The sequence below is a fragment of the Hordeum vulgare genome, chromosome 5H (genome assembly GCF_904849725.1).
Source record: "Hordeum vulgare subsp. vulgare chromosome 5H, MorexV3_pseudomolecules_assembly, whole genome shotgun sequence".
Classification (NCBI taxonomy): domain Eukaryota; kingdom Viridiplantae; phylum Streptophyta; class Magnoliopsida; order Poales; family Poaceae; genus Hordeum; species Hordeum vulgare.
Window position 1 is genome coordinate 180,114,301 of NC_058522.1, and position 16,973 is coordinate 180,131,273.

The following is a 16,973-nucleotide window of genomic DNA, read 5'->3' on the forward strand; positions in this document are numbered from 1 at the left end:
TAGGAATGGAAAAGCCTTAGGAAGAAAACTATTTTCTCTTATGTCTATAAATCTTCTATTTCCTCGAGAGATTTTGAGCGCTTCGTTGAGATGATAAGACCCGTCTTTCTGCAGATGCGGTTAACTGATATGCTCAAGATGTCTCCGTATGCCAAGTACATGAAAGATATCGTGACTAATAAACGGAAGATACCAGATCTTGAGATCTCCACCATGCTTGCCAACTACACTCTTAAAGGTGGAACTCCTAAGAAACTTGGTGATCCCGGAGTGCCCACTATACCTTGCTCCATTAAAGGAAACTACGTAAGAACTGCCTTATGTGACCTTGGAGCCGGTGTTAGTGTTATGCCGCTCTCTCTTTATCGTAGACTTGAGTTGGATAAGTTGACACCCACTGAAATTTCTCTGCAAATGGCTGACAAATCATCTTCTTTCCCTATCGGCATTTGCGAGGATGTGCCTGTTGTGGTTGCTAATACCACTATCTAACAGACTTTGTTATCTTTTATATTCCCGAGGACGATGCCATGGCTATCATCCTCGGAAGACCCTTTTTAAACACGGCAGGGGCTGTTAAAGATTGCAACAAAGGCAATGTCACTTTCCTTGTCATCGGTAATGAGCACAGAGTGCACTTTCTAAAGAAACGATATCCAGTACATTGCATCAATGCTATCGAAAAGACTTCATCGATTCTTATTAGGAGCTTTGAATGCCCTATTCCTCGTGTCAAGATGAAGGATGATTTGCTTGTTGGGGAGATTCATATCCCCATTGAGGTGACTTAGTGGCTATTCGAAAATTCTCCATACTCTCTTGCAATTCGAGAAGGTTTGGTCATAAGGACTTGATCAATCCCATTGACGGATTTCTTTCGATGACCATGAAACGGATGAATCACAGAGTCACATACCTCTGTTTTGAGTTTTCCTTTTCTTTTGCTTAGAATAAAAATGATAGAATTAGTTTAGCTTTTCCTGTTTTCTGTTTTAGCGTCCCGGAGAAAAATACCTCGAAAATAAAAGTTCTCCGATGGTCCTGAAAATTTAGTATGATTTTTTCTGGAATTTTTGAAAATTTCTGGGCGTGAGAGCTGGCCTGGGGCTAGACCAGTGGGCCAGAAGCCCTACCACCGCCACCTACCCCCTGGTGGCGGGGTGCAAACTTGTGGGGCCCACAGGCACCCTCTCCACTCATTCCAGCTCCTAGCCTCTTCTTCCACCTCTAGAAAAAATTGTTTCGCAGCTCAAACCCGTGTTCTTGCTCATTTGGCTGTGATTTTCGATCTCCTTGCTCAAAGCACCATTCTCCGAACCGTTTTGGGGAAATTACTCCTTGGTAAGTGAGTCCTCCATTGGTCCAATTAGTTTTTGCTCTAGTGCTTTATCCTTCGCGTATTCTTGCTACCTTTGTGACCCTGTTCTTGAGCTAGAAAAGTTGGTTTTAGCTGGTCCCAAGTAGTTTTAGCGCGTGATACGGTCTCTAGGCACTAGTAGGAGTAGTTGCTACAAGTTGGGTTAATCCTTTTTCACTTTTATTTCGAAGTCTCTCAAAATTTCAGAATTTTTCAGAGCTAGAAAAGGGAAAAGATGAGGAGGTTCTTGAGAGGCTCTTCAAGCCGTAACCCCAAGGAGGATGAGAATAATCACCCCAAGTACGTAGTCCCTCGAGTCACAGAAGTTCGAGTGTGCGAGTGGCCAAGTGATGCTTTTTTGCGCGCCGCCGGACTTTATGAAGACTTTTATTACTTGGTGGAGAACGCAGGTCTTACTGCGTGTGTTGAAGATAAGTGCCCCCAATATCTCCTCCTCACCAATATTTTCGTTCAAAGCTTCAAGTTTTATCCGAGCAAGAATCCTCCCATGGTTGAGTTCATGATATACGATGTCCCCCAGTGCATGACGCTGCAGTTCTTTTGCGATGTATGCAAATTACCATAGGTTGAGGATATCCGTGACACTCGTCCACGGGATATGGAGGATTTCATTGGTTCTATTGCTGTTGGAGAGGAGAGAGGAGTGTCTCGCGCTAGAATTTCTATCATACATTTTCCTGTGCTTCGGTACTTCTCATTATTTGTGGGAAAATGTTTGATTGGCCGTGGGGAGGCTGGATCACTTAGTTCTCCAGACCTTGCGGTTTTGCGTGAAGGCCTTTATAACGATAAGACTTATAACTTGGGCGCTATAGTAGCTCAACGGTTGAACCTGAACCGTTCTAAAGGTGTTGTCTATGGAGGTATCTATGCTACCCGTCTTGCCAGACACTTTGAGATACCCATTAGACTGGGAGAGGAAGGAGAGATGCTTCTCCCTGATAGATATCTGGATTACGACAGCATGGTTCGCCATGATTTTCTGGATAGAGATGCTAGTAGACGGATGATTTATAACCTGGTGTTTAGTCAGGGTACTCGAGAGACTATTACTTTGCCTGCTCCTTTGTTTGATCTTCATGCAGGCAGGTACACTATTATGCCCGCGGACATCTATGCATATTGGGGCTTGGCCCAACCACAGGCGCCCGTGCCCGAGCCACCAGTCGAGTACCAGACGCCAGTTTATCAGTGGGAGCCAAAGGAGCTCACATAGTAGTGGCATCCACAGTCTGATCCAGAGTATCCCGGAGCTGGTTATTTCCCACCTTGGGAGTAGACCAAGCTAGGCCAAAAGCCTAAGCTTGGGGGAGTACGTGTTCTCGCCGACTTTACATTCATGCTGATGCTTTCACTTTGTTAGCCGGTGTTTACACTTTCCACTGTATTATCCATGCTAGTTTCTTTTCGTTTTCTTGTTTTCTTGTTTTGTGTCCTTTTGAGAAAACCCAAATAGATTTTTCTTTCTTCTTTTGCTTGTTGGGAGCTTTCCCGTGTAAATAATTTTCTTTTTCTTTGTGTCAAGGTAGAAGATATTGGTTACGATGTTTATTGGTTCTTGCATGCTTACATGTTTAGCTTTCAAAGAGCCATATTATTTTGTCTTCTCCTTTGTGTTTTCCTGCAGATTCAGCTTAGTCCAATGTGCTTATTATTGTTCACGACGTTCGATCGTGCAAATGAAAGGCAACAATGATGATATATGATGAAGTGACTGAGACTGAAAAGCTGGTATGAACTCTATCTATTTTGTTTTTGTAAATATGACTAGCTTGTCGACCCAGATTTAGCTTCATTGTGAGAGAACCATGTTTGCAATGACAAGTTAGAGATCATAGTTTCTGATGCCATGCTTATTTAGCTGATAGCTTACCTATTGTTTGTCTTGAATGCCAACATAGATTTTGAGATGACTATGATGTAGTATGATAGGATGGTATTCTCCTTTGAATGTTTCAAGTGGCTTGACTTGGCGCATGTTCATGCATGTAGTTCAAACAAAATCAACATAGCCTCTATGATGTTCGTGTTCATGGTGATTTATATCATGTTCAAGCTTGCATTCAATGTTAGTCAAACTCATTGCATCTTGATGACCGTTGTCGCTCTCTAGTTGGTCGCTTCCCAATCTTTCGCTAGCCTTCACTTGTACTAAGCGGGAATACTGCTTGTGCATCCACTTCCATAAACCCAAAAGTTTTTCCATGAGAGTCCACCATTCCTACCTATTTGCGGTATCTACCTGCCGTTCGAAGTAAATTTGCATGTGCCATTCTCTAAACCTTCAAGAAATAATCTGTTTTGCATTCCCGAACCGCTCATGTGGTGACAGAGGGCTATTGGTATCTTCCATGCTAGGAGTATTATCCTTGACATGTGTTTATTCACAGTCATTCACGAGAAAGGGTCCGGTATTTGGAATGCCCAGTTCCACGCTTAAATCGAAAACATAACTGTAAAACAAGACTCCCCCCGGATTGATGTTAGTATGGACAGTACCCGAGGATTGGGCTAGCCGTGGAGTGTGATTGATTGGTGGTGGGGGAGTTAAAATTTTACTTTTCTGTTTGGGAACCGCCTATAGCATGAGTAGCATGGAAGATATTGAGAACTCGTGGTCATTGCGTTGACAATGAAAGCATGCCACCCAAAATTATTATCTCTGTTTTCAAAGCTTGAGCTCTGGCACCTCTGCAAATCAATGCTTCCCTCTACGAACGGCCTATCTATTTATTTTCCTGTCGAGTCATCCTCCTCTTATATAAGCACCAATTAGAGACCACCTCTGTCATTTTTATGCTTCGCTTTTGATTGATATTGAATATTACTACGACTGGATCTTCGTTGCTATGAATTACAATGTTTAGTCAGCACTTGATCTTTGAAAGTGTTCTGCATTTATGTTTTGCGGTCTTAGAAAGAGCTAGCGAGATACCACCTATTCATGTTGCTTCATGCTTGTTTTGATTGAAGTGTTGGTATTTGAAACTCATTATTATTTGCTCGTTATATTAATTTACCATGAGACCTTTGTGTCATTTTCTTATGTGGTTAACTTGTGATCTTGCTGAAATTCTGGTTATGAGTTAGACATAGTTGCAACAACAAGATCAAACAGAGTTTGTCAAAGTTTTTCTTTCTCTCTTAGTTTGTCAACTAAGTTGCTTGAGGACAAGCAAGGTTTCAAGCTTGGGGGAGTTGATACGTGTCCATCGTATCTACTTTTCCAAACTCTTTTGCCCTTGTTTTGGACTCTAATTTGCATGATTTGAATGGATCTAACCTGGACTGACACTGTTTTCAGCAGAATTGCCTTGGTGCAGAAATCAAATGTTCTGCAAACGTCTTGAAAATTTACGGGGAGCAGTTTTGGAAAATATCAAAAATATGTGCACCAAGTTCCACCTCAGGGGGTGGGCCAGTGAGCCACAAGCCCTTGCTCCGCCACCACCCCCCTCGTGGCGGTGGGAAGGCTTGTGGGGCCCACATGGCTCTGCCGCCCCCAAGTCCAGCTCTATAAGATCCCTTTCATCCCAAAAAAAATAAAAAGAGAAGTTTTCGTCGCGTTTGCGATACGGAGGCGCCGCCACCACCTGTTCTTCATCTCGAGGGCAGATCTGGAGTCCGTCTTGGGCTCCGGAGAGGGGAAATCGTCGCCATCGTCATCATCAACCTTCTTCCCTCTCCAATGCCATGAATCTCTTCGTCGTTCGTGAGTCATCTATTCGTAGGCTCGCTGGGCGGTGATGAGTAGGATGAGATCTATCATGTAATCGAGTTAGTTTTGATGGGGATTGATCCCTAGTATCCACTATGTTCTAAGATTGATGTTGCTACTACTTTTCCATGCTTAATGCTTATCACTAGGGCCCGAGTGCCATGATTTCAGATCTGAAATTATGATGTTTGTCACCAATATATGTGTGTTTTAGATACGATCTTGCAAGTTGTAGTTACCTACTATGTGTTATGATCCGGCAACCCCGGAGTGACAATAACCGGAACCACTCCCGATGATGACCATAGTTTGAGGAGTTCATGTGTTCACCAAGTGCTAATGCGTTGCTCCGGTTCTTTATTAAAAGGAGAACCTTAATATCCCATAGTTTCCTTTTGGACCCCGCTGCCACGGGAGGGATGGACAATAGATGTCATGCAAGTTCTTTTCCCTAAGCACGTATGATGACACACGGAATGCATGCCTACATCACATTGACGAACGGGAGCTAGCCACATATCTCTCCGTGTTATAGCTGTTGCATGATGAATATCATCCAAAAAAATCACCGATCCATTGCCTACGAGTTTATCCTACTGCTGTTACTTGTCTTGCTGTGCTGCTGCTACTACTACTGTTGCTACTGATGTTACTTGTCTTTCTCTGCTGCTGCTGCTACTACTGTTGCTACTACTGGTACTTGTCTTGCTCTGTTGCTACTGCTACTACTGTCGCTACTGCTGTTACTTGTCTTTTCTGCTGCTATTGTTGTTATTACTGTCGCTTGATACTGTTGCTACTTGCTACTACTGTCACTACTGTTGTTCCTTACCGCTGCTATTGCTCGGTACACTGTCGTCACTCGCTACTTTGATGTTACTACTGTTCTTGCAGATACTAATCTTTCAGGTGTGGTTGAATCTGACAAATTCAGCTGCTAATACTTGAGAGTATTCTCTCACCTCCTGTCGTGCAAACTAACAAATTGGGTCTAATACTCTACCCTTGAAAACTGCTGCGAACCCACGCGCTGGTGGGCCATCAACAACATTCTTCTAGTTTCATTGCCGGGGAGTGCTAGCAACATTCTTCTGGTGCCGTTGCAGGAGAAGGTTTGTTGTCATCAGCATTCGTCTAGCTATCGCCAGAGATTGCAATGAGAGACACACTGATTTTATATTTATAGAATGCCCATTGATCATCACTTATATATATTTGACTAAGGCTTTTATAGATTTTGCCCTTGCACTTCACTTATACATGTTAGAGCATGGAGAAACAATATGTTTTTATAGAAAAGGTTAAGACTCACTTTCCTCACTTATGTCCTTTAGAGAGTTGAATAGAGATTGATAATTTGCATGAATTTGCACGGTGGTCCAAAAAATAATAGGTATGTACCAGTGGTATAATAAAAACTTGCATGAACTAGTACATCAACTGAACTTGATAATTAGGTTCCTTGCGATAATTTTGAGATAACTGTAAGTAATTAATTAATGTGTAGCCAAAAGGCCTTGCGTTAAGTAGTGGAAATGTGTCATAAGGTCATACACGTAAATAATTTTCGTCATTGAAGTGATGAAGGACATTGTAAGTAGCCACCTTTGTAGAATGGGTCGAGAAGCCTAGCGAACTTCGGTTCTTCAAACTCACACATTAGCGTTTTTGGGTTTGATGGTTAACATCATGTGGACTATAAAGTAATAGTGAGATGTTTACACTTATGAGTTTTCTTCTTCTTATGTACGTCCGCATATCCATAGTTGGCTAGCCTCTTCGGTATCCTGCATTGATACTTGTGATCTGTGTTGGGTTTTCCGTGAAGAGGAACAGGTGATGCAGCATAGTATAGATAAGTATTTCCCTCAGTGAGGACTAAGGTTAACGAACTAATAGGAGTAACACGAAACCCCCATCTTCAGCGAGTGCATACAAATAAAAACAAAAACTTGCACCCAACGACGGCAATAGGGTTGTCAATCCCCTTCTATTTGTTATTTGCAAGCAAGTGAATTCTATAGATGATAGTTGATAATTGCAAAATAAATAAAAGTAAATTAAGGCAGTGAGGAAAGTGTAGCGTTTGTATATATAGTAGTGAATAGACCTAGGGGCCTAGTTTTCCCTAATGGCATCTCTCATAAAGTAAGCATACAGTGGGCACTTATTCTTGGGAAATTGATAGAAAAGCTCATAGTTATCTGATATTCACGGAAAGGATCATGTGTATATAGGCATAACATCCATAAGCAAATAGGTCGAGTCCTTCCTACACCTTGTACTATTATGCCACCCATCGACCGCTATCCAACATGCAACTAGAGTATTAAGTAAAATAGAGTAATTCTTGGAGAACAATGACATGATGTAGACAAAGAGAACTCAATCAATATAAACTAACTCCATCGTTTTTATCCTTAGTGGCAATAATACAAATATGTGTATTGTCCCCTACTATGTCGCTGGATATAGAGCACCACTATATTAAACCCACTACAACGCACACCTCCCACTTAAGAAAGATTAATCTAGTTGGACAAACTAAATCAATAGAAGAGAGAGATTTATGAAGCTATAATAATCATGAAAATAAGAATCAAATTTAGAATTCTAATAAGACTCCAATATTTTATCATGAATAATTTGAACAAAAACCCACAATTCATCGGGCCCAACAAACGCACCGCGCAAAAGAATTACATCGCATAGATCAAAGAAAAGATGTGAGGATCACTATATTGAACATTAAGAGAGAGAGAGACATAGCAATCTAGGTGCTAACTACATATCTGTAGGTCGGTGGTCAACTACTCACACATCACCATGGGAGCAATAAGGATGATATAGAGGCCCTCCGTGATTGACCCCCCCTCTGGATGTGCACCGAAAAAGGGCTCCAGATGAGCACACGGCAGAAGAGAGACTTGCGGCGGTGGAAAAAGTGTTTCGGGTGGCTCCTTAGGATTTTGGGGGTTTATTTGAATTTATAGTATGGAGAGGGATTTCAGGAGGTTCTAGGAGACCCACCACACAACAGGGCGTGACCACCCCTCAGGACCTGCCCTGATGTGTGCTCCCTCCCTCGTATGCTCTCTGGTCTCCTCCCAAAGCTTCCACATCTTCTTTTGGTCCAAAAAAATCAACAAAAAGTTTCGGGGCAATTGGACTTCGTTTGGTACTATAAACCTAAAAAGGCAAAAACATGCACAAAACAACAATTGGCACTTGGTTAATAGGTTAGTGCTCAAAAAATATTATTCAGTAAATAAATACCCAAAAAGTATCCTAGAATGATAATATTATAGCATGGAACAATAAAAAATTATAGATATGGTGGATACGTATCAGCATCCCCAAGCTTAATTCTTGCTTGTCCTTGGGTAGGTAAATGATAAAACAGAATTTTTGATATGACATGCTACCCAACATGTAATCTAATGTAGGTATGATCATTGAGAAATGATAAATCAATAAACATCAACATAGTAATATTCATGAACATAAGTAACATAATCATCAAGTTCCAAAATATATGATCCTTCAAGAATTCTCACCCCCTATTCATTTATCATATTAGCATGACATAGCTTCGTATTCGCCACATAATTACAAATTTCAAGCACCATGGTGCTAAGCTAGGAAATAGGATCGCACTTCTTAACGTGCTTCAGCTTTTTATTACTCACTCAATACATGAGCATGAACCATGGACATAGCATATAGGTCGAATAGAATATGGTGGTACGTTTCAAAAGAGTAAAAGTGGAGAAGAAGAAAGTCTCGCAACAACTAGGAGGATCAAAGGGCTATGAAGATGCCCATCAATTGATATCAATTCAAGGAGTAGGGATTGCCATGCAACCGATGCACTAGAACTATAAGTGTTTGAAAGCTCGACTGAACCTAAGTGGGTGTGCATCCAACTTGCTTGCTCATGAAGACCTCGGGAATTTGAGGAAGCCCGTCATTGTATTATACAAGCCAAGTTCTATAATGAAAAATTCCCACTAGCATGTGGAAGTGACAAAACATGAGACTCTCTATGTGAAGAACATGTTGCCACTTTTTGAGGCACAAGTGTGGAAAAAGAGGTAGTGGCATTATCCCTTCTCTATTTTTTCTCATTTATTTATTTAGTCTATTTTTTCATTTCTTTTTCTTTCTTTCCTTTTTGTTCTTTTCTCTATTTTTCCTTTTCTTTCAGTTTTCGTCCAGAGTCTCATCCCCACTTGTGGGGAAATTCTAGTCTCCGTCATCCTTTCCTCACTAAGACAGTACCCTAATAATGAAGAGCATTACACTTTTATTTACTTACAACTGTATTATAACTCTATGTGGATGGCTTTGGCAATGTACCAGGATGTGCAATGATCTAGCGTAGGAAAAGATATCAAAAAATGGACAAGACATGGAAATATCATGCTAGCTGTCTTAGGATCATTCAAAGCAATATGACAATGGAAATACTATTCATATAATGTGACAATGGAAGTTGCATGGCAATATATCTCGGAATAGCTATGGAAATGCCATGATAGGTAGGTATGGGGGTTGTTTTTAGGAAGATATAATCAGCCTTATGTGCAATGGAGCATATAATGTCAAGGGTTTGGATGCACTGGCGAAAGTTGCACCGATCCTCGAGGTGAGAATGGGCAATTAAAAGCACAATTGCTCCCTGTGGTGGTTTTGGTAATTATTAAAAACATATGTATCATTGAACTAATGATCTTATCCAAGTATATTTCACAAAATTTCAAAGATGCATTGGCTAAAGGATTATGAGGAGAAACCCCTTGATGCAAGGAAAGGAATAGGATTGGTCAAGCTTCAAGAAAGAGGACCCTACATTATACATTTGTGAGAAATCACTTTTCATTCCATAGGAATGCTACTATTGAAAGGTGTGAGGCATTATGATGACTTGGTTTCTCAAGTGCTTAGAGATAGCCACCAAAAATACTCAGCATTTCTCTCCCAAAATCTTTGTCCCAAGCCAAAACAACAAAATTGGTGCCACCAAGTTTTCCCATTAGGCCCTACTGTCGGTGTCAATACCGGCATATCTTGGGTAGGGGGTCCCAAACAATAGACCTGGAATCGATGGGTTACAGGATAGAAGGTGATCCAGTGTTTACCTAGGTCCGGGCCCTCTTAAGGAAGTAAAACCCTACGTGCTGTTGGATTATATTGATGGGGGGTAATGGTTATAGAGTTGATCTACCTCGAGATCCTACGAGCTAAACCCTAGATGAGATAACCTGCCTCTCCGCATAAGATCCCCTGGTTAATATAGACACCAGGGTCCCTAGGGTTACATTTTGCCGACCTTAGCAGGGGATAGACGGGACGAACTAGACCTCCTGACTATGAGTGCACACCTAGTCTTCGGAGCTTTCCATATTGATTACGAAATTGTTAGATGTTTCAGTCTTCAATGACGTAGCCCATGTGGTCAGCCCATAAGGGATACACGACTTCCCGAGGACCCCTTAATCCAGAGCTCCCTCAGTATCCCCCTAACTAGCATTCAACTCTGATGAGTATGGTCTTCGGCAGCCGGACACATAGACTAATCGGCTTGCACGGCGAAGTTCCTCCTATATTCGGCCAATATCGGTTTAGTCGTTCCAATGACGTCACGTTGTTAAAACGGGTGTCATTAAATCAAAAGGCTTTAAAGGCCGAGAGGTGAATAGTCCTTATCTGATAATTCTTCTGATGAAAAAGTTGTGATAACAAATAAGGAGAAAAACTCGAATCGCGGCTCGAGTCCACTTTCCCCGGGGCACGTTCTATCAACAAAAGAGATCGTGTCCTGCATTTAAGGGAATTCGAATTAATGACGTGAGCCAACCCACACACGTTCAATAGTGCGGTCTTTTCGGGAAGTGGCAGAGCTGGTGGAGCAGTAAGAAGAAACTCTTGGCTTCACGACCTCTCTTAAAAGGGGGGAAATATCTAAATCCCACCACACGCATTCCATACTCTACTCACCTGCTCCCAAGCTTGAGCGCCCACATCCATTCCATCTCCTATCAATTCCAGTCATCCTTCGTTCCAAGCTCAGCAATGGTCGGCTCGGGCTCTTGGGGAAAATGGGAGATATCATGTGTCTTCGAAGGGCATATCCAGGAGCTGAACTATTATGGCTATATTGCGGACGACATCGCCCATTGTGAACCGGAAAAGGCGATGTGGTACCTACACCAAGGCCCAGTGAGCGGGTGGTGTTCGTCCCCCACTTCCTCCGGGGACTGGGATTCCCACTTCATCCCTTCGTTAGGGGTTTTACGTTTTATTACGGCTTAGACTTCCATGATCTTTCCCTGAATTCCATTATGCACGCCTCCACCTTCATCACCATTTGTGAGGCCTTCCTGCGGGTTCATCCGCACTTCAGCCTTTGGACCAAAGTCTTCAATGTCAAGTCGAAGCTAGTCAGCAGTCAACACGGTGACTATGGCGGGGTTCTGATAAGCAAGATATGTAGCGTGTCGTGGGCGGAGGGCACACTAATCGACAGCATCAAGGACTGGCAGAAGGAGTGGTTCTACATCATGGAGCCACCGAAAGAAAACTGGGAGATGCGCGATGAGTTCAGGTCCGGACCCTCGGGGGGCTAACCTCATGGGTCAAGAAGGGTCTTCACTGGGGATCAGCTTCGGTTGTGAAGTTGCTGCAAAAATGTATCAAGCAAATGGTGGCGTCAAACATCCAGCTGATCGACGTAGTCCTGGTCATGGTCCATCGCCACATCCTTCCCTGCCAACACCAGGATAACCCTATCTGGTCTTATAAGCCCGACGAACCCTGGGCGGTGCAGGAGTTGTACCACACCACCCATGAAAACTGGTGGCGGATACTGCACAAACCGCAGTAGGAGTGTCCAACCGAGGATGAAGACACCAGCTTGGACACCGATACTCCCCCCTTGGAGGTATGTCCGAGATCCTTAGTTACTCAAAGTCCTTGTTTTACTGAAGGCCTTACTAACCTTCCTTTCTTGCAGGATTGGCTGGAACTAGCCGAGAAAATAGACGGCCGAGCTCCCTTTCCCGAGGAACCTCAGATTCCTCTACTAGATCTGATGCTGGTGGAGGCGTCGTACATGGCACGAGGCAATAAGAAAAAGGAGACCCGCGGGGGCCTCCGTTCGAGGGGTCTGCCGGATATCAAGTCTGGGGACACCCATGCCTCCACCACATATGAGGGGGGATGCATATGATGAGGAAGAGAAGGATTCTCTACAGGCGAGGACGAGGGAGGTGCCTGAGCGGGCCGAGGAGGGGCTACCTCCTCGAGCTCTGAAGATACCTTGAAACAGCAAGGTCGCCCTTCTTGACGTTGGCCCGGACTCCGATGAGGAGATCGGAGCCTTCGAGGCGATCCCTCGCCGAACCCCTAGGGTCAAGCCCCCACCTGAAGGTACATAATTCACTTCCTAAACTAACGGAATTATACCGTATTTTTATCAATAATGAGAACCGAGCTGCTTCCTGTCACAGCCTAGTCCGAGATCTTCCGACAGATCAATTGTTGGAGGAGGGTTCGCTGCCCGCTGAGCCGGTAGAAAGTGGGAACGTGTCCCATAATACCCCTCCCCGGGCCTTGGTTGAGCTAGCCGAGGTGGGGTCCCATCAGGCCCCGCCGACCAGTACCAAGGTGGCGATGGTCTAGGCGGATACATCGAATACCCACAATCGGGAAGTCCCGCGCGAAGTTGATACACTCGCCTCCGACGACTGAGAGGTCCCGGCTGGTATTGTTACACCAGCCATCAAAGACCAAGAGATTTCGGTAGAGGTCCATACCTTGGTCATTGGGATCCATGGGTTGGTTCTTTCTCCGCAAGTGGAGAAGACAACCAAATTCCCTCCAAGCTTTGCTGGAGAAAGCTTCCGGTACCCCCGACACTTCGTGTCTTCGGTGTCGGCTCCTCCGCCGCCCCTAGCGGAATGGAATATAGCTCGGTGGACAGCCATGATGGAGGGCGCCTTGATCGGCTCCTCCATTGTTGAAGAACATAGCACCCTTATGGGTGCGGTTTTACAAAGTATTCAGTCCATTAACAGTTGACTGAGTGAAGCCTTCAGGGGCTTGGTGGCAGGTTTTAAGGTAAGTCGTGTAATGTTTTTTAAGTTTTATTTATAATATTTTCTATGCCTTTATGGGTATGGTAGCCCCCGAGCCACGGGTAAGTTTGGAAAGCTTATGTGTGGTTCAAAATTAACTCCTAGGTATAGAAAATAATTTTGAGATTCTACCGACTTGGTGGAGTAAATCCGAGCAAAGTGGCTTGCATGGTGATAACTCAGAGCTGCTAAAATTCATAATGATGTCATGGAGGCTTCCTCCTCTGCTGCTTACACCAATGCTCTAGAGATAGCCGAGCTGAACCGGAAACTGAAGGTTTCCGACGAGGAGCTCAGTCGTGTGAATGCCCGGCTTGATGAGAAAGAGGGTAAGTTTCGAGTTGTGTTGTAAAAGTTATTACTATCCTTAAGTAAATAAGGACTATCCTAATTTTTAATATCTGACCCCGTGATATGGAATTGGTCAGCAGCCCAAGACAGATAGTTCGAGAAACTAAGTACCGAATTGGAGCAGGCCAAGAAAGAGGCCGTTGCTCACAAGGTGGCGGCCGACCAAGTAGCTGCAGAGCTGGGATCCATCAAGGTTTAAAGCAGCAAGCATGAGGCCAGGGTGGCAGTGGTTCGACAGGAGCTGCACGAAGCCAGCTCTAAGTGTGAGGCTTTAGAGCAGAACTCTCGGGAGCAGATGACCGAGCTCTCCAAGCTGTCCGCCGAGCTCAAATCAGAGTGGGTGACAGGAGGTTCATTGAATAAGAGATGCGCGAGGCCAAGCAGATGGCAAATGGTAAGCCATAATTATTGCAATGTGCCTTTGGTGGAAATAGACATTCTCATAGTCCTAGCTTATCATTGCATGGTTGCATCATGCATCCTCTCATCATGTTATTTTGTTTTCCTTAAACTTGAAATGGGGATTGCATAAACCCTAGAAGGTTATCCTAATAAAAATGTTTCTAATTGATTTTCTAAATGAACCCATAATGCCTTGTAAAATATTCATCAATTTTGGGAAAGCCTAAAATGCCTTAGGAAAAATGTTGCATATTTTTAAAGTCATATTTGGGCTCAAGTTTAAATCTCTAACATATTTAAATTAAACTTATCAATTCTCTATATAATATTTTATAATTCCAATAATTCTGGAAATCTATGTGTGGCTTTGGGTATATTTTAAGAGGCCACATAGCAATTTTCAGAATTTATGAAAGTACTTTGGTTTTAAAAATAAATTAAAAACAAAGATGCAGTAATAGAAAACTAAAATAAATAAAAGAGGAAGGGAGAAGGGAAACTTACCTGGCCCATAACCGGCCTAGCCCACCAGTCGCTCTCTTCAACCTCGTGCTAGTAAGCACGAGGGCGTGTCGCTTGCGCGTGCGCCACGGTCACCTCCTACTTCGCACTGGCACAGACGTCCCCGAGTCGATCTCCTCGCCTAGGAGATCAGGATGACTCCCTCTCACTCTCCCCTCCCTCTCTGAACACTCTCTTGCTCTTTAGCCGCCTTCTACACGCGAACCCAAGTGTTGCTACTGCCGTCGTCGCTCGCCACTGCGGACACTAGCCTCACGAGCCCCACCCCTGCTGTGTCCCCGACCATCGCCAACCTCCTCCTCGTCTCCATAAAATGGAATAGACATCAAGAGCCCTCCACCATCGCCATCTGCATCATCTTCACCGCCGGTCACCAATTGTCTTCGCCGTCGATTCGCCGTGTGTAGTTCGTCCCCAAGCTCGTCCAACTGCTCCTCGAGATGGCCGTGAGCTCGTCGTCCTTTTTCCTCTCCTCGCGCTCTTCCTCTCGTGTTGTAGCTAGCCGGGCCACCATGGCCAAATTCCATCGCCGTCTAGCTCGCCTCCGGCCGCCCCGCAACCTCCCGTGACATCCCCTAGAATTGCGCAAGGGAAACCCCGTGGTGCCCTCCCGCGCCGCTTTCGTGGCCTCGTGTGGACCTCCGCCGTGGGTAGAGGTCACCGACAGTTAAACCTCGGCCGAGCCAATGTGCCACTGTCATTAGTGGTAATGACGGGGCTAACTAACCCCTGTGGGCCACTAACACTAGACCCCACGGGCTAATAAAGCCCTAGATTAATTTTAAACTTTTTAATTAAAGCTGACCCACTAACATACGGGACCAACTAGTCACGTTTTACCCTGACCAGCCCGGTTGACCTGACGAGGTCATTTTGACATCAGGCTCACGAAGTAAGTATTTCTGGAATTAAAATAACTCAGAAATCATTTATTATTTTTCTGAAAATGTTTAAAATTTCAAAAATTCATAGAAATTCAACCATAGCTCATATTTAAATAATTTATATATGAAAATTATTAGAAAAAAGCAAGGAATCTGTTTATGCCATGTACATGTATGTTTGAGCAAGTTAACATCACAAACTAAGGAAAATGATGGTTAGAACAATTTGATAAATAGTGTTGGAGTGGTAATTTAGTATATATTTGAATTCCACTTCACTTAATTTGACTATCCTTTTCATAGGTCAATTCAGTACCTTAAAATGTCATATCATACATCAAGATTGTGTATTGCATTGATTGTGGTCCTTCTTCTTGTTTGCCGGTGTTGTTCCTTCTCGGTAGACGATGGTTCCAACATTGTGATTGTTGACACTATGAAGACCCATGCTTATCTACATAACTGGCAGTAAAGCAACCCCCTTGAGCATTCTAATACAATCCCACTCTCTCGCTGATGCTCTCCTTTAAATGCATTAGGAAAACAACCATTCAATTGTTACTAGTTATCGGTAGTTGAACCCATTCCTTTGCATGACCTGTCCTTGTCATAGTAAATAGTAGAAACCACTTAGCATGAGTAGCAACTGCTTGAGCCTTCTTGTGCTTACTCATCCATGCTTTTGTACTATGCCTACTATGCTTAGAGTCATGTCGGTCTAATCCAACTAGGTGATGAATCGGAATGGTTGTGAACATGTCCTGTTGTGTGAGAGCTAAGTATGTGAATCCGATTTGGTAAAGGTAGCGATGTGAGAGTCCATGTAGGAGTACATGGTAGGTTGTCTCATTGGACCGTCCCTAAGAACTAAGTTCTGTGTATGTTATCCAAGACAAGATACTACCACACATTGGTATCCCTAATTGACTCTCTCGGCTTATTAATCGCCTTGATCTCTGTCCAAGAGTTGCAACTAGTTTCTGGTGTTTATAGGATGTGCTTGCGGTCGTGCATAGGACTAACTGGAGGAGTAGGCTACACTAAAAGCAATATGTCAACTTGTGACCTTCAATATTGGTCACTGAATGGTTGTTCATTTCCATTTGTCACCTTTTTACGACCAAAATAGATTGGTCAAAAGCTGACCTTCTCTAACGAACTATAACGACCTACCTTCTCGAATGGTCGTAGACATTTACGACCAAACGAAAAGGTCGTTGGTTCTATGAACAATTGTTTTGGCCATTGGTTGTCTGCCCAGGCCACGTCGGATGCAACGTGGCAAAGTTACAACCAATTGGACTGGTAATTGAAAAGAATCAGCCTAGTCCAATTCAGTGTTTTACACGGGCCGAGCCCAATAATTCAGCTTTTTTACATTTTTTCTATTAATTTTGGTCATCTACATGGGCGAGGCCCAACATAAAGCCTTTTTAATTTTGGGTTGTGGCCTTTCTTTCTATTGTTTTTCGTTTTTGGCCATTTTATTTTTGTACTGGCCCCACTAGTCACATTGGTCCCACATGTCATGCTCATCTCATAATTCGAATCCACAACATAAATTTTGTAATTTGTCAAAC